This window comes from Zootermopsis nevadensis, unplaced genomic scaffold, assembly GCF_977971745.1.
Source record: "Zootermopsis nevadensis isolate Lab colony 2312 unplaced genomic scaffold, Znev_1.0 Znev_ptg000037l, whole genome shotgun sequence".
NCBI lineage: Eukaryota > Metazoa > Arthropoda > Insecta > Blattodea > Termopsidae > Zootermopsis > Zootermopsis nevadensis.
The window spans coordinates 3,382,904-3,401,176 of NW_028259169.1; the positions used below are offsets into that span (position 1 = coordinate 3,382,904).

At 41.5% G+C, this 18,273-nt stretch overlaps 1 protein-coding gene across 1 annotated transcript in view; it reads left to right on the forward strand.

The window, feature by feature from the left end:
• The first annotated feature begins 304 nt into the window (after nt 1-304).
• LOC147871835 (protocadherin-15-like) overlaps nt 305-18,273 on the forward strand; it is a 62,073-nt gene continuing 44,104 nt past the window's right edge. Inside the window, exon 1 of the mRNA XM_087360073.1 lies at nt 305-373. The gene's annotated coding sequence lies outside the window, so the exon portion shown is untranslated. The remainder of the gene's footprint in view (nt 374-18,273) is intronic.

Here is an 18,273-nt window from a genome sequence, read left to right on the forward strand (position 1 = left end):
CTCATGCATTGGTTTGTTGAGAACTCGTGGTTTAATTTTGTAGGCTTACGACTTGCTAGGTTTGTTCAGCGGGATGCAATTTGGCTTTGGTATACTATACTCGTAAATAGCAGCATTGAATGCGAAATTGGCTAGCAGATCAGGTTCAGTTACCGGTTAGCTCGTCAGGAATTAGCAGAGGATGAACTTGCAGGTTTCCGGTCATGTCAGACACAGCTTTTATATTGTTATATACAACTGAAATATTATATTATCTTTGCGCGGTCTAATTCTGGTTTTTGTTTGTTTTCCTTGCTTCAGCGGCTAGACCAGCTGTTCAGCGACAGAGCTGTCACTGTTCTTTATCCATGGACTGTCTTCCGTTTTGGTACAGGTGATGTGGAAATTCGGTATCTAGCATTCTGGAGATGAAAGTTGCAAAAAAAAATGCATCTTTTGTCTTCATCAAGCCTTCCTGTTCGCATTCAAAAACTCTAAAACGGCGTCAGAGATATTTGTGGAATTTGATACTGGACAGTGTTGCTAAATTTTGTCGACACTTTCCAATTTTGGTTGAAATCTGACAAAAATAGCTGTCCCTTGAGGGCTATATGCGTTTATGTGTGACGGAAGTAAGAGCAGCCGCACACCAACTGCGTCAAGACAAGCATCAAGACATGAGACAAAAGACGCAGTCTTGCTTTATTCGTGATTCAGACTCGAGTCCGCACACCGAAGTAGCACGTGTCTGCGTCTTATCACATCTTCTCTAGTTGATGACATGACGTCGTCCAGTGGTTGAAAGTACGTAAAGGAAGGAAATGGAAGTGGATTCATGACTTTAATGAGTCGTGTGCTCAACATGGTGCGTACGTTTTAGCGCGCGACTTGTTAAACGATCCGATGAAATTCCAGTCTTATTATCGAATGTCCCCAGAATCCATTTGTGTTCTTACTTTTTGAAACCAAACGTAGCTCTTCATTTGTAGAATAAGTACACTTTAACATAAATCTTTTCGTTTTATGTGTGAGTGAGAGCAGACTTGTACGAAACGAGCTTAAGCTCAGTGTGTATAATAGTTAATTCAGTCATTAGCTCATTAAAATAAAATTAATCAGTGCACTTTTGAAACTGCATGCCAAGCTTTATCAACCTCCTCCTTGTTTGAGTGGCCCGGGGTCGAATAATCGTATATTACCGGGAATTTCTCAACCGTCTGCACTATCTTAATATTTGTTATTCTTCACTCATGTCGATAACGTACACTGGTCCTGTTACTTGAGTACTGATGTCTCAGTCCTGACGCACAGAAAAGGAACAATCCGAGTCTCGCTGCACGTGTCTGCAGCATGAAGCTGACGTCAACATCATGACTCAGACCGGTGTGCGGCGGTTTTCATAATCTCATTCGTTTCAATTGTGCTCTTTCTTTGCGTCATGTCGCAGACATCGTGTCTTGACTGTTACATGTCTTGACGCATGCCGGTGTGCGGCCTACCTAACGCGTTGGTGATTCCAAAAATGAGAATTCTTACGTACAGAATTCGCAGCCAGCCCCGCAACAACTTGGGGAATCCCCCGTGATTACGTCATAATCCAGACAGACAGGCCTCACGCATCTTTTCCGTGCATACGTTGTTAAACCCAGAAGTCTTGAAGTGCGATGTTAAATCAATGTCTGGGGCCGTGTGTGCATTAAGGCAACTGGAAACTGCAACTCAGTTTCAATTGCTTCTGTGTTTCGGTGGAAAACCAGCTGTTTCTTCAGTGCGTGTAGACAAAATAAATCTATCTCTATAGTTAGTTGTTCAGTAGTCTTTGTAGGAAAGGGTCTTAACTATGAGGAAACTGACATCCTGAATTATTTCTCGGTTGAGTTTCCAACATTTTCTTGCATGCGTTTTGTTCAGTCGTGGTTCATTGCGAGATGAGTTGAAGTTGAATTGCAGTTTCCAGGTGCCTCGGAGCACATCTATCCCAGGTGTCACGTGGGGTGTGTGTAGTATTATTAAATGCAACCCCCCCCCCGCTCCCGGAACAATCACACCAGAATGCGAAGGTATTTTGGTAATAATAATATGCAATCTCGCAGGTGCGAACATGATTTTGGTTGAAAATGAATGTAAGATTACTTATAATAAACTGAAAGTGTCTGACATGGAAATAAAATCCAACCAAGAAATTGATGAATGATTTTCTGCTTGAATATCTATTTGTACTGCGATTTATGGAATTACATTGTCGTAAACGGGTAAGATTTTAGTCCGACTGTCGATAAAATGTGTAATGAATATTTACTTTGATGGAGAAACATAATGGAAAGAAGGTAAATAAAATTGCATACGTCTTAGAAAGTGTATTTATTGAACATGCTTGTGATATGCGTCATAAATACTCGGGCTGCTTATGACGTGTGTTGAACAGCATTTTCTAAGTACCTCTACTCATCGCCCTGATGACGGAGGCAGCAAGGACCTCTGAAACGTTGCTAAACTTCTACCATACTACACGGCGCTAGAACCCAGAAGACATCCATAAAACTCCAAGGTCCTTTGGGATTTCGATATCCGTAAGCAGATTTGATGGTGCTTAAATCAAAGCACGTGTTCTTTCGACTTGAATTACACAGTCTTAAATTACCCTCTATTTTCGCTCTGTTAAAGAAATGTCAATGTCAAATTATTCGTGGACTTACTTGGCTTCATAAAGGACGTTATTTTTCCTCGCTTCTCGTGATAGACATAGATACATAGATAGAAGACAGCACAGCATCTGTTTGCTTTCTGTATCTTTCGTACTGCCCTCTACTCGATCTGCCCCGGAAGCTGTTAGATTCCCCCTGGGTTTGTGCTAATGCTCACAGTCTGAGACCAGCGTTGCGCAAATGTTCTAGGCTGTAGACCGACGTGGTGATTAGCTCATTACCCGACCTTCTCAGGATTTGAAAGTGGCAGTCAAGGTTATCATCAAATGATCACAGATACAGTGAACTTGTTGTCCCTTTATCTGGTGTCTTGCTGTGAGTCCAGTAAAAAAAAGCGAATACCTTGAGTGGGAGTAACAACCATACATCTTTAAGTCATATGTGCTAAAAGATTTTCGATAGATAAAATAGGAAACTTTCTGTAATCTTATGATTTTTTAGAACGTAAAATAACATGACCGTGTAAAAATGTTTTTTTTAAAACTTACAACATAATAGCTACAACTGTAACAAATTATTGTCTGTAATAGATGACTTTTGTATGAAGACAGATAATAAGTATTCAATAAAATATTTATGAAATCTTCTCGGGATATCATCCATTTCACTTGGTTAAAAATCACCGATGTTTCGGGGACCGTCTGTGTTCCTATAATTAGGTTTTCGACGTGATCACATATTTTACTTATGTTCGTTGCCGTGAAACCTTTAGATCAGACCTTACGAGGGACAAATGGCTTCAGAAACATTGGTGATTTTCAACCAAGTGACATGGCTGATAATCCGAGAAGATTTTATAAGTGTTAGTCACCATGAAAGCTTCAGATTGTGCGCTATAAAATATTGTTTGTAAATCAATTTCAGTTTTGGATTTCCGTAAATTATGCCGAAATTAGAATTGGTTGTGTACTCGAATAAGGCCATCGCTTCACAGCTGAACGACATTGTTCCATTTCAGTCACTCTTGTAGAATGGTCGGTGTCTGGGAGATGAACACACACCATCGCGGAAACTCTGCGACCCTTAGTATTTCATCGCCATGAAATTACCATTTCGTTTCAATCCTCGTTTCCATCAGACAAGATTTCATTAGAAGAGATTTTGAAATCGTGTAACTTCTTGTTTTGTGAAGTAATTCTCGCCAAGTGGAGAACCGTTCTTTACGATCTCCAATGTGGAGACAAGACGTAGATAGAACAACACAAAAGCTGATCTAGTGCCTTTTTTTACGGAGATGAACTGACACCTGGCGTTCATAACAATACGGATTTGTTTGTGGATACTCCAGTATTTATCTCCAAAACGGAATGCTGTTACGAAGTTAATCTTTATGCCCTTCTTGTGTGAAGTATGTACAGCAAAAGTAGGATAAATGAGTAGTGATGACGTCATTGTGTAATGCTGCCTGGTTGCAGATACCTGCAGCTGGAATGAAAGGCAGCTTTTGTTACTTACGTGCCTGAAGACGCAAATGAATAACTTTAATTCAATCCAAACATAAGTGACAGCTAATCCAGACTTGAATTCGATTCTAATGTGTAGATCATCGGAGTCGAGACTTCTGTTAATTCCTGCTACGAGGTTTGGCGTGTCACTTAAAATTTGATGTTGCACAAAAGGCCGGCAATCTTGATTTCGTTGTATTTCTATCACAAGGGCCAGCTTGTCCTGACTTTTAATTCATTCCTCTCTCAGGGTCTCGGCCGATCCTGACGTCAGTTCAATTCCACACGCGTTTCGGGAAAACTTGACTTGAATTCAGTTCAGTCACCTCAGAGTCTGTTGCACAAGCTTCTAATAGCTGTTGCAGACCAACAGTTATCCAGCTCACTGGAAGAAACGATAATACGTAAGTTAGGCGTCTGAGTCGGAATTCAAACGAATTCAATGGAGCAAACACCCTGAGACGCTGATAGTCGCTCAGCTGGTCAAGAAATTAACGGCCCCTTGCTGTGGTGTTCTCAACAGCCCGCTGCTGAGGTGACACGTAATCTGTAGGTGTCCAGGTTTAATTTTGAACGACTATAAATGTTAAATCCTATCAGTATACGCCAACTTGTGTTTACACTTCGGCAACCTTCCATTAGGCAACCTTAAATAGGTAGGATTTACTCGTCGCCCTGATGATGGTGGCAAGAAGAACCTCTGAAACGTCGGTAAACTTCTACCATACTACACGACGCAATAGCATAGAAGACAGCTATCTTCCTAACCTTAAATAGATAACTTAAGTGCCAAAGGTTATAATTAAGCTGAAGGTAGCCATTCCTTTGCATCCTGTTTAGTGGGTGTGGGTGTATTTTTCACTAATCCATTTTCTGCAATGCCGTGGCTACTTAGAGTTGCTAATTCGTAATTATTATTATTTAGTGTTCTGTCTGACGACAGGTCCATATGAACAGGATCCTTCCATCCTTTTCTCTTCTCGGACTGGGACCTGTTCATATACGTTCTTGGCAGATGATCCAGAAGTGGTTTGCCATTGCCTTCTTCTGTGTGTGAATGGAGTAATTGTTGGGATGCCACAGAGGAAAACTCCGTGTTGCCTAGACCACGGCCTTGCCCAACACAAGTTATAAATTCGAACCCGAGACCCCAGGATTACAAGGCCAGCGTTCTAACCGCTAGACCACCTCATCTTATTATTATTTAGTGTTCTGTCTGACGACAGGTCCATATGAACAGGATCCTTCCATCCTTTTCTCGGACTGGGACCTGTTCATATGCGTTCTTGGCAGATGATCCAGAAGTGGTTTGCCATTGCCTTCTTCTGTGTGTGAATGGAGTAATTGTTGGGATGCCACGGAGGAAAACTCCGTGTTGCCTAGACCACGACCTTGCCCAACACAAGTTATAAATTCGAACCCGAGACCCCAGGATTACAAGGCCAGCGTTCTAACCGCTAGACCACCTCATCTTATTATTATTTAGTGTTCTGTCTGACGACAGGTCCATATGAACAGGATCCTTCCATCCTTTTCTCGGACTGGGACCTGTTCATATGCGTTCTTGGCAGATGATCCAGAAGTGGTTTGCCATTGCCTTCTTCTGTGTGTGAATGGAGTAATTGTTGGGATGCCACGGAGGAAAACTCCGTGTTGCCTAGACCACGGCCTTACCCAACACAAGTTATAAATTCGAACCCGAGACCCCAGGATTACAAGACCAGCGTTCTAACCGCTAGACCACCTCATCTTATTATTATTTAGTGTTCTGTCTGACGACAGGTCCATATGAACAGGATCCTTCCATCCTTTTCTCGGACTGGGACCTGTTCATATGCGTTCTTGGCAGATGATCCAGAAGTGGTTTGCCATTGCCTTCTTCTGTGTGTGAATGGAGTAATTGTTGGGATGCCACGGAGGAAAACTCCGTGTTGCCTAGACCACGACCTTGCCCAACACAAGTTATAAATTCGAACCCGAGACCCCAGGATTACAAGGCCAGCGTTCTAACCGCTAGACCACCTCATCTTATTATTATTTAGTGTTCTGTCTGACGACAGGTCCATATGAACAGGATCCTTCCATCCTTTTCTCGGACTGGGACCTGTTCATATGCGTTCTTGGCAGATGATCCAGAAGTGGTTTGCCATTGCCTTCTTCTGTGTGTGAATGGAGTAATTGTTGGGATGCCACGGAGGAAAACTCCGTGTTGCCTAGACCACGACCTTGCCCAACACAAGTTATAAATTCGAACCCGAGACCCCAGGATTACAAGGCCAGCGTTCTAACCGCTAGACCACCTCATCTTATTATTATTTAGTGTTCTGTCTGACGACAGGTCCATATGAACAGGATCCTTCCATCCTTTTCTCGGACTGGGACCTGTTCATATGCGTTCTTGGCAGATGATCCAGAAGTGGTTTGCCATTGCCTTCTTCTGTGTGTGAATGGAGTAATTGTTGGGATGCCACGGAGGAAAACTCCGTGTTGCCTAGACCACGGCCTTGCCCAACACAAGTTATAAATTCGAACCCGAGACCCCAGGATTACAAGACCAGCGTTCTAACCGCTAGACCACCTCATCTTATTATTATTTAGTGTTCTGTCTGACGACAGGTCCATATGAACAGGATCCTTCCATCCTTTTCTCGGACTGGGACCTGTTCATATACGTTCTTGGCAGATGATCCAGAAGTGGTTTGCCATTGCCTTCTTCTGTGTGTGAATGGAGTAATTGTTGGGATGCCACAGAGGAAAACTCCGTGTTGCCTAGACCACAGCCTTGCCCAACACAAGTTATAAATTCGAACCCGAGACCCCAGGATTACAAGGCCAGCGTTCTAACCGCTAGACCACCTCATCTTATTATTATTTAGTGTTCTGTCTGACGACAGGTCCATATGAACAGGATCCTTCGATCCTTTTCTCTTCTCGGACTGGGACCTGTTCATATGCGTTCTTGGCAGATGATCCAGAAGTGGTTTGCCATTGCTTTCTTCTGTGTGTGAATGGAGTAATTGTTGGGATGCCACAGAGGAAATTTCCGTGTTGCCTAGACCACGGCCTTGCCCAACACAAGTTATAAATTCGAACCCGAGACCCCAGGATTACAAGGCCAGCGTGGCTAATTCGTATTATGCTTCCTTAAACTTGCCTGGTGCAGGCTGCACGCTGTTCTGTTAGATCACGAGCTAGTCAATGGTACGTGAACCCTTCTGCGAATGTTTACGAACCGGTTGTGTTACTTTGACCAATTCCTTGCTGTTCAGCCATTTTTTTTGGGCCGTATGCTAAAAGGGAAAGTTTAAGAATGCTGGAAATTACATGAAGTAAGTTTAGAACAGTGAAAGGGCAATCTGAAGGAGTACGAACTTGTGTTCCAACCCTATTCTGGGTATGTATGTATTTATTTTGTGTTTGTGTTGTCTCGTGTAGGTAGTGGCGTTGCAGTATGCCGATCCTCCTCCTAGGGAGTCCTACCATATACCCAATAAGCTGTTTAATTCATAATTCTGAATCGGAAGACAACTTGTCCATGACAGTTTAAGAATAAGAACTTCGTCGCTGAAGATGGAGAAAGTGTGTTTCCCAGATTCGTTGGTAAATTACACATGCATCGAGGTAGCGCGACCCCATAGCCCACAAGAACATCGACAGAAATGTTAAAGTTTTTAGTGTCCTTTTATGTTAGTACTCTTTAATATGGTCATATTTAATTTGATTTTGTATTTTTTATTATTTGTAATAAAATATTGAGTTTCAGGACCTTCAAAGGTCGATGTTTATATCGATTAGAGAGCAAATATTTTCTGTTGCAGACACGGCGTTGTAATATTGGTAAGATAACCGATGTTAAGCGCCATTTTTGTGGCCGCAAATCTCGACTCTTCGTTATAGGATATGTGGATTTATCTTTGTATGATTTGCTTTGAAGAACGAACCCAGCTGAAGACACGTTCTCCATGTCTACTGTAAAGAATTAATCCTTATAAGGTTTAATTTCCCACCTTTGTTCTCTTGAGTGGTAGTACTTACTATTTTCTTCATGTGTGTTATGACGTAATGGCTGATTCAGCTTTGTATGCGAAGGGATATCTGTTTCCATTTTCAGCAACATCTGTGTAGTCGGTCATTCGCATACTTTATTTTTTAAGCAAAGGTGTGCATGTATGTACTGTGACGACGACTGCCTTCATTAATAATATTAGAACTTCTTGCCAGAAACCGGTGTCCCGGTTTGATGGCCAGCAATCGTGCTTTGTATTCGTGAGTTATCGGTTTTAGACGTAGGCTTGGAATTCTGCTGTCCTGATTTAAATTTTTAGTCCCCGCAGGCAAATTCTGAAATAATATATTGAAATAGGCCAGGACCGTTTTCATCCTTTTTTGTCATCGTTAGAAATTATCCAAGGCAATTAGGTGTAGGTGAACAGAAAACTAACTTCGTAATGAAGTCGAATTTTCTGCCAATATCCTTATGAAATGTGTTAAAGACGCATAGCCTGTAGAATATTAATTTACACATAACACGTCCTTACAAGCGGTAAATACAAGTTTGTTAGAAACAAGCAGCATCATTGTTTCAGTACAGTTGATTGCATGAAAAAACCGTACTTATAAGCTGTGGGGGGGGGGGGGGGGGGGGGTTCATCAATATTATTAAACTCGTGACCAAAATGGTTTTCAGTACTTACATATGCACATATTTTTGGGTTATATAATTATTTATATTAACTATTTCAATTTTGTTTACAATCACAAAATTATTTGTAGTCTGTCTGAAAAAGTAGCAAAATTGGTTTTAGGATAATTACATACGAAACATACCCCACAGTTTCATGGTACGTTCATTTCGATTTATTTGCTGAGGGCTGCATCCTATTTCAAATAGAGGAGCGCCACAAAACGTTTGTAACCCAGTTTAAAGGACGACCAAAATTTTTTGTTAAGACGGAAGTTATAAATTTCCACGTAGAGTTTTATTTAGTAAGTCACTCTTCTTTGCTTGTAGTATCCATGGTGACGTAGGCATGCCTGAACTCATGAAATGCTACAATAATTTGAATTAACAAAGGAAAGGCAAAGAAAGTAATTTTTGTCATCGGCCTCCACCTTGGTCGCCTCTAAATAATCGATCTGTTCATGTATTATTTATTTATTTATTTAGTGTTCTGTCTGACGACAGGTCCATATGAACAGGATCCTTCCATCCTTTTCTCGGACTGGGACCTGTTCATATACGTTCTTGGCAGATGATCCAGAAGTGGTTTGCCATTGCCTTCTTCTGTGTGTGAATGGAGTAATTGTTGGGATGCCACGGAGGAAAACTCCGTGTTGCCTAGACCACGGCCTTGCCCAACACAAGTTATAAATTCGGGCACCGCCGGGAATCGAACCCGAGACCCCCAGGATTACAAGGCCAGCGTTCTAACCGCTAGACCACCTCATCTTATTATTATTTAGTGTTCTGTGTGACGGCAGGTCCATATGAACAGGATCCTTCCATCCTTTTCTCTTCTCGGACTGGGACCTGTTTATATACGTTCTTGGCAGATGATCCAGAAGTGGTTTGCCATTGCCTTCTTCTGTGTGTGAATGGAGTAATTGTTGGGATGCCACGGAGGAAAACTCCGTGTTGCCTAGACCACGGCTTTGCCCAACACAAGTTATAAATTCGGGCACCGCCGGGAATCGAACCCGAGACCCCAGGATTACAAGGCCAGCGTTCTAACCGCTAGACCACCGTGGCGGTATCTGTTCATATAGGCTATATAAATTATCGACAGGCCTACTAATTAGTTTTACCCCACATACTTAATTTTAATAATGGTAACTATGTAACACCATTTAATTTCATCTGACGTAGCTCATAAATAATTATCAAGTAAAGAAATTTTTGTGTGTGCATTTTTAGCATGTCTGTACTTCTTTTCTATGTTGTACAGTGCTGTGGAAAAGAATAAATCAAAATGTGGAATCTTTTATTGTATAATAGTCAACATTTTAACATGTCGTGACAATGGTAATGTTTTGTTTCGAAATCTGTGTTTGCATTTGAGGCAATGCGTGTAGCAAAGTACTAAATAATTCTTTACAACCCTCGTCCAGTAGATGGCAGTTCAATCGAAAGCTTTTTTTAGATCCTGTAGTTGTAGGTTTGTATAAAACTTTGGGTAATTATGATACAGTAAATTCACATAATGAAGAGCTTCATAATTTTGTACACTTCGCTACTTTTATTACGGTTACGAAAGTAATTAACATGTGATGCATGAGGCATGTAGTACACATTACGAAGATGACAAATGCATACACAGTTTTCGTCTCAGAAGTTGAAAAGGCTTAAACATAGGTGGGAGAAGAATATTAAAGCGGTTCTTAAAGGAATATGATGTAAGGCTGTGAACTGGAGTCATCTGCCGATGATGGTCTTCTGTCGTTTGACGATGTGTGGACTCGTAGTTGGATACCCGCTTTTCGGATTTGCCAGTCTTCAGGGTCGAAGAGAGAAAACCAACACCCCCATATTCACCGCAGTGAGAACCTAAGAGCGCACTTGGATTCGTCTGGTTCAGGATATTGCTGGGCGGGTTCTTTAGACCACGGTAGTGATCCTTCGGGTTCCGCAACTGGCGAGGAGTTGCTTGATAAGCGGAGAGAGTTTCAGCTTATCGAGGAGGACTTCCGTGATAGAGGTAATTACTTAGGTACTTACAGTTGATGACAAATTAATGACCAGAAACACTTTAATCTTGTATCTAGCTACGAGTATGAGGACATGGAAACCTCCCGTGCCTAGTTTAGTACTTTGCTTATCGTTTCTTACTCTGTTGTTATGATTCAGAGTTGCAGTTGGTAACGCGTTACACAAAACTCTTAGCCAGTGGAACAGTTTATGTAATAAGCCGATATGTCAAATTCACATCTGTCGGCCATTGTGCGCAAGTTAGCGCGTTCGTTTGCTCAATGTACAAGTTCGTAATAAAAGTTCTCAAGAATACCGATTATTTCTTCTATTATTTTCTTCAGTTATTTTCTTCCTTCTAATTTGTTCGTCTGCACTGTAATTAAATTTTAAATGACGTTACACTGTAAGGTCCAGCACACAGAAACTTCGTATTACTTTGAAACAGAAACTTTCGTTCTTCAGCTACTGATTAAGATTATTTCGACTTCTTTTCTCATCAGTTTTTTTTAACCTGAAGGGGAAATCAGAATCAAAATAAGAACTTAATTCAGTTCGCTTCCTGTACAGGGATTGTTCTGAAAAGTGAATGGCGGAATATCTTCCAGCCCACCTCTTTCAATTATCCACTCTGTTTAACTTGCGACAGGCAGGCTTAACTTTTCAACCCTTCTCTTTCCAGTCTGTCCGCTTCGTAGATTACTCTTCAAGTGCGGATGTCTGTAAATCCCTCGTGAACAATTTCCAATGGATACTGTTCTTTCGTTCGTGATCACTTTCTCGAGAAGAATTGTGTGCGATGGAACGGGGAATAGATTACAAATTATTTTTCTTGCTTTTTGTGGTCGTCTCAACTATTTTATATGCAGATGGCCGACGGCATTTCTTATCTTAATGCAGTCCGCACCGTCACAACTTATTTCTTAAAATCGATTTTAATATTGTTCTACCATCTGCTATTAAGTCTACCAAGTACCCTCTTTTGTCGAGGTGTTCCTGCCAACAGTTGAAATATTTATCATCAGTAAGAAATAATAATAAGATCAATCTATGTGTTTACGCAATGTATAACAGATTATGAAGCTACAAGATTTAATTTTTTATGTAGATTACTGCTGTAGGTCTGTAATTACATAGCCTGCTTAAATGTCTCGATAGGACGAGAGAGAAGATATTCGCGGCTGGGTCTGTAGTCTCCTTGGTTCGATTCCTGGAGATTCCGCTTTTAATCATCAGTCCCGGGGTTAGTTATTCTGCATTTTTTTTTGTCTTTCTATGGTTCCAAAAGTCAAGAAGGCCCGCCTAAGACAATCAACTACCGTTTCCTTTCATATCCATCCCAGTTCATTGTCTCATATATAAAACAAATATTGTGTGTTTATGTACGTATGTTCGCCCGTAGCGCGAGAATGGATACGCCGCTTTGAACCAAACTTGGCATCCTTTTTTTTTTGACACTATGAAGAGATTTTAGAAAGGACAGAACTCCGGAAAATGTCTTGTCGTCTTTGCCGATCGATTGGTTATAATTTTTTGTTTTAATTCGTCAAGTCCCGAGACGATTCTCACGGACGCTGTCGTTTCGTGCTAAGGGAAAGGAACTGTGCTATAGCGAACTTGCGATGTTTGCGAGTCAGCCTGTGCGTTGTGTAGAACACGTGTCGAAAGGCCCACTTGGCGGTCGGAATGATGACCAGGGACACGACGTTGATGGTGATGGACGTCGTCACCGAAGAATGTCTTTCCTCTCTCGTCTTTATGGAAAGAGGCACACGATTCGTGCGAGAAGCAACGCAGTGCTGAGAAGACCTGACACGCCGTAGCGAAGGAAAGCCACGGGTTTCCGAGCTCTGAGGCAGCGTATGAATTATTCACGACGCCCCTCTGCTCCCTCCACTATCTATTTTGTCCCTTCTGTCTCTTTGGATCCTCCTTCAGCCAGAAGCTTGCAAAGTGTCGCTGTACTCAGCGTCCCTGCCATGGACAACAGTTCAGTCATTGCTGAATTTAAGCCCATCTGATACTTGTATTCATCTTTTCTGTTATTCTGTGGTTTCGAACAAGTTCATCTAGCGGTAATGCACTGTACTCGCTTTCGGAAGGTACTCCTTGCGAAATCGACCAGATCAGTTGTTTTTCTCATGGTTTTGGTGATTTTTCTGATTTTATTTAGGAGGTTGACAAGACAGTACTTGAAAATAGATTACGAATAATTCATTTTGGTATAATACCTCCTTGTCGTTCATTACCTTCTTTTCATATCTTCTGACTGTCTCCAGTTGAAACAACTTCGTTGTATAACATAGGAATCGTTTCATCTTTCGGCAAGGACCGATCAGCTTACACTGATAGTATGTAGTATTTTTCCCTCTGTCCGAACGACGTTTCGGGAATTGCCTCTGTTTTGGTCTTCAGATGATTGGTTATCATCGTACCGATACTTGCTGATAGCAGTCATGTCTGGTCCGCTTCGGTTCTCTGGTGGAATCATGGTACTACTTTGTTAAATTATTCAGAAGGACATTGATTCGATCCCAAACGTCACCATCAATATTAAGAGAAAGATGCGACGGTAGGAATCGAACCCAGGACCTTTTGAATACTGCATGGTGTTATAATAAAACAAAGTGCGGGCCAGCATGATGACAACCCATCATCTGAAGAAGGAGGTACATGCAACTCCCGATGCGCGATAGGTGTGCTTCAGACAATGGACATTGTCGAATGTAATACTGGTGAAACTAGTTTCAGACGTTTCGAAAGCCATGGTATTTCGCGTCACTCTGTCTTGTACGGTCGTTAGACTTACGGGATGTCCGATTGGGGATTCCGGTTCCAGACAGGCTGCGTACTCCACCCAGCCTCCTCTCCGCTTTGTACCGGGCACTTTCCGTGGGGTCAAAGCGACCTGGCTGTGAAGTTGATACCGCCATCTGCTGTTCAGGTGAAGGTTGTGGGTCTTTGTCTCCACACCACTATGGACCTAGTTTTTGGTGTGTTGCTTAATTAAGCGCAGGAACTGTGCATTTCCAGGTTCAAGTAGAGTACCTCCTTTTTTTTTACAATTTTTTCATTTCTGTTCTTTTCTATTTGTGCCCCCCCCCCCCCCCCCCGGGACCACGTTAATGTCTGTTCCTGTGAATTCTCCGTCACCACGGCCACCCGCATGGCAGCTGGGCAAAGTACTCTCGAAGGGGACCTCATGGGTTGCAGGTGTTTGAGAACGGGATACAGGCGCGATATTTGGACCTATGCGGAAAGCGTGAACGAGAGCACAGATGCAATTGCATAACGAGGATTATCATAATTTGTGCTGTTGATGAAATAATATTGCGGTGGTGGAATACAGCACCCCCATATCCTATTCTCTGACATCCTCCTTAATATTTGCCAATTCTTTCGTGATTTCCCAGCCAGCATTCTGTTTTATGCTCTGTGGGTGTCAATCTTTAATCTATGGCTATATAGGAAAATGCATATCGATGTTTTTGAAAATCTGCAGAGGATAATTAAACACTAGAATCAAAATCGCTCGCCTTTACGAAGTAATAATTTTATGTTAATGTTGCTGTCCTTCGTTCTGATCTGTAGGATGTGGTTTTCGGAGGCGCTGTGTATTTGTTTGTCAAGTGAAAACTGCTCTAGAGTTTTCCCACTGTTGGAGCCTCAAACTCGCTTGGCTGGTTACTTTGCAAGTTATTTCTGTGCATTATGGACCCCAGTGCCCTCACTCCAGCACTGACTTTCTGGCTGTCATGTTCTTTCTTGTCGATACCGCAAAGATGACGCCCTCTCCTTGTTCGCGTTTCACACTTCATTCCTGATTTTGCGAGGGACTTCGGTCCCAGCTGTGGGAGGTTCCTTTCTTGACTGCCTGTACACATCCTCTTTGTAGCTTGACTTTGGCTGGCGAGTTTCCGTCGAACAGGGCGACGTGTAAGCTCGGTCGACTGTAATCCGCTTTGAGCAGTGGCCATGCACCCATCCCGTACTGAGGGTCTCTTCGTGTGTTCTGTTCCTTACGTATGGGAAATTGTTCACACGCAGAGTGGCTTAAGAGGCATTTGTATGGTATTTGCTCTATTTTAATGCGAATCACAGGTGTGAAGTTTGTATTGAACGTTTCTAAGCGTCCGATGTCATACGTGCAAAATTATCTCTTTTTTTTAATATTGTGACGTCATCGATGCATTAAAACATTTTGTGGAACTGTATTCGAATTATTTAACGTGTTAGGTTTATAAAATTTGGAGGAAGTGCTTGTTACATTCGACCAGATTTCATGTCTCACACCAGCAGTTATGAAACTTTTCGTTAACCCATGTAGCCTAATGGAGGCTGCATGATGTAGGCCACATGCCCTGCATTCATATTATCAAACACCAACTTTCCTACGTATAAGGAAATAAATGACTGGTGTGTATGAACGAATTGTCTAGTTCCTAACATTCGAAGGTTAAAGTTCATTAATTACAACCACCAGAGAGACGTAAACAGTGCCTTCATTCTTTATAACTTATTTTGTGCCAAATTGAACGCCGTCACTTCCGAAGTTACCGCAATATTAAATGGTGGAATAATATTCTGTATTGTAAGTGGAACAATATTTCCTCAGTAAGGAGAAGTTCTTCGTTGCAATAGACCACTCTTGCTATTGTAGAGCAGCTTCATTCCTGAATGCTGAAGAAGTCAAACCAGCTGTAGATGAAGCTGAACTTGGACCAACTAAGGCTTGCATAATAGCGGATTTGTCGGCCATGTTAAGTGCGGTAATGGAAGGATACTGTTCTGTATTTTGTTAGGATGAGCTAGAGGACAGAAGTATCATTTGAATCTCTCCAAGTCAGCACGTTCCAAGAGCTAATAAATTAGAAGGCTCCTTACAAGCGACCAGGAGTAGAGCAAGAAGTTCTGAGAGGGACTTCCGACATGTGGTCTCCTTTAAATGTTTCACTGTACATGGCAAGGATAACAAGAACAGTTAATTAATAGGCCTAAGGACGCAATTTAATAATCCATTTCTGTCTATAGCGTCACTAGTACAGAATCTGTCTTCCTTAAAATTTGTCAGATATAACTTAAGCGTTACAAACCATCGCTATGTTTGTAAATCTCGCTAGGTTCATAAATTTGTGTCATACAGCAGTCGTCAGATTATAAAAAATTAAACAAAATTTTCCGTACAAAATGTTGGCTCTGTATTAAGCTGCTTTACCTTTTTTCGTATCTCAGACGCCCACAAGCTGTCACGCTAGTTTAGTTGATGATTTAAAAATAGGTATTGGCTCTTCATGGGGTGATGCTTAGTTATACACAGAGCCAACAGTAAAAAAAGCTGTCCCACTATACGCCATGTAGGCGCTTGGGGGGAGTGGAGGTATAGCTCCTACTCATTCTTGACCTCGGCACTAGATGGGGTGAGTGGTCAGCATCATGCCCCGGCCGGCTTTACCCCCGGAAAAGGACCCGGATTCCAATTGGATAGGAGGCTGGGTGGACCCCAGAGCCGGTCTGGACGCAGAGGCTAGAGGAAAAATCCTCTGCCCCCGTCGGGGATCGAACCCCGGTCGCCCAGCGCCAACAATACATTATTAATATTATTATATTTTGTTTTTATTTTGTTCCTTGTATTTTATTAGTGTTTACTTTTTATTTATTAATTATTTTGTAATAAATTAATTTTGTATATTTATATATTTAGCTTTTTTGTTTGTATTTGTATTGTAAGGTTTGTATTTTGTTAGTGCTTGGCTGTTATTGCCGTTTAGACTGTTGTCAAGCACTTTAATAAATGAATTGAATTGAATTGAATGAATTGAATATTGCTGTTGTTACAATAATCGTGTTTGGGCCGGGTGCTGATAATGGTTGATTTGATGGAAATGAAGGATACTATTAAATGGTCTTCGAGAAGTAGGGTGTGAAGATGTTAGCTGGATCTCTCTTACTAGTGATAGATCTATGACTGTTTCGTATGAACACGGTAAGAAACTTCATAGTTCCATAAAAGATGACTAACCCGAACTCCTGTTTTAGCTTCTTAAGATGCCCTGTACTGGAGTTAGCTATAATTATAGTAGCCTACGGAAATAATACGAGATTTTATTAGGAATCCAGTCGTATTGCCATATCGGATTCTCTTTTCTCCATCTGATACACGTAGATAATTAATACGGTTCGTGGTTTTATAACATAGGCCTACATTCCTCTATTGATCCTCGGCAAATAAAGTCAATGAAAGAGGTTTCGTTAGCAGTTGGCAGAGTGATTCATGAGGCCAGCCAGATAAAATATGAATAATGTGAATGTGAATGTGAAACATGGCGAGACGTCAGTCACATGCACCCAGCAGGTGGGACAGAACTAAAAAAAATCTCCGTGCTACTAACCACAGCTCACATATCTGACTCATTTCCACAAACTAATCTGGATCAGTATTCTGTATGGACCGATCAGGAAGGTAATTCAAAACATAAAGGATATGGAAGGAAGCGATCTTTATTTGTTTGTCGGTCATATTTAAATAACAGTTCTTGGAAAGGAATTCCTTTAGTGTTTGATGTTAATGTGAGGAATATATTTTATTTTCGAATATTCCTCACGAACTTCACTCATTATCCTGATGATGGAGGCAGCAACTACCTCTGAAACGCTGGCAAACTTCTTCCAGACTACACGACGCTACAATTCGGAAGACAGCGATTTTCGGACTCACCGATGCGAGAACCACTTATGCTATTTATTTGTGGTTTATTTTACGACACAGTCAGTACCTTAGACAGTATATCATTGAATGACTTGATAGATAATCCATAATGAATTGGAAAGGGTATTTGAGGATTCAGATATCCTCCATATATGTTCCTCCATTAGAATGAGGGACCAAGACCAACATCGGTATGAACCATAGGGGGAAAAGATACATTTTATATATTTTGATCTTTGGGATTTTAGGTAGAGTACGAAGGTAAAAGATTCTAAACTAGATAGCTGCAAGAATTTTATGATTGATTATAACTTAATCAGTTTAATGGCGGGGTTAGTCCCAGCAAGGGTTGGACTTTCCTCTTTTCCACCCAGCCGCCTGTGCAATCGATATGTAAATTCTTTTTCTTGGGGGCTAAGGCGACCAGGGCGTGAAGCTGACCAGTTATCTCCATCAAAGTTAATAATGCAAGAAGCTGTACCTTCCGTACACCATGCTAAGCACTAGGAACAACTTCAGTTTTACCTGTGTCGTTTTGACCCTGAAATTTAAAACGTGACGATTTCAGTTTGTGTTGTAATTTGTCCGTCATTTTTAAAGGGCGAACCAATCCTGTTTCACTCTAGCTTTTCCGCTACTTTTGGAGGGCGCTTAGTGCGAACTGCCTCTTCTCATTTGTACAGCGTATTTCTTTGTTTTGGTCCAATACGCGTGATACGAAAGATAATATCTTATGCTATGCTATTTGTCCTT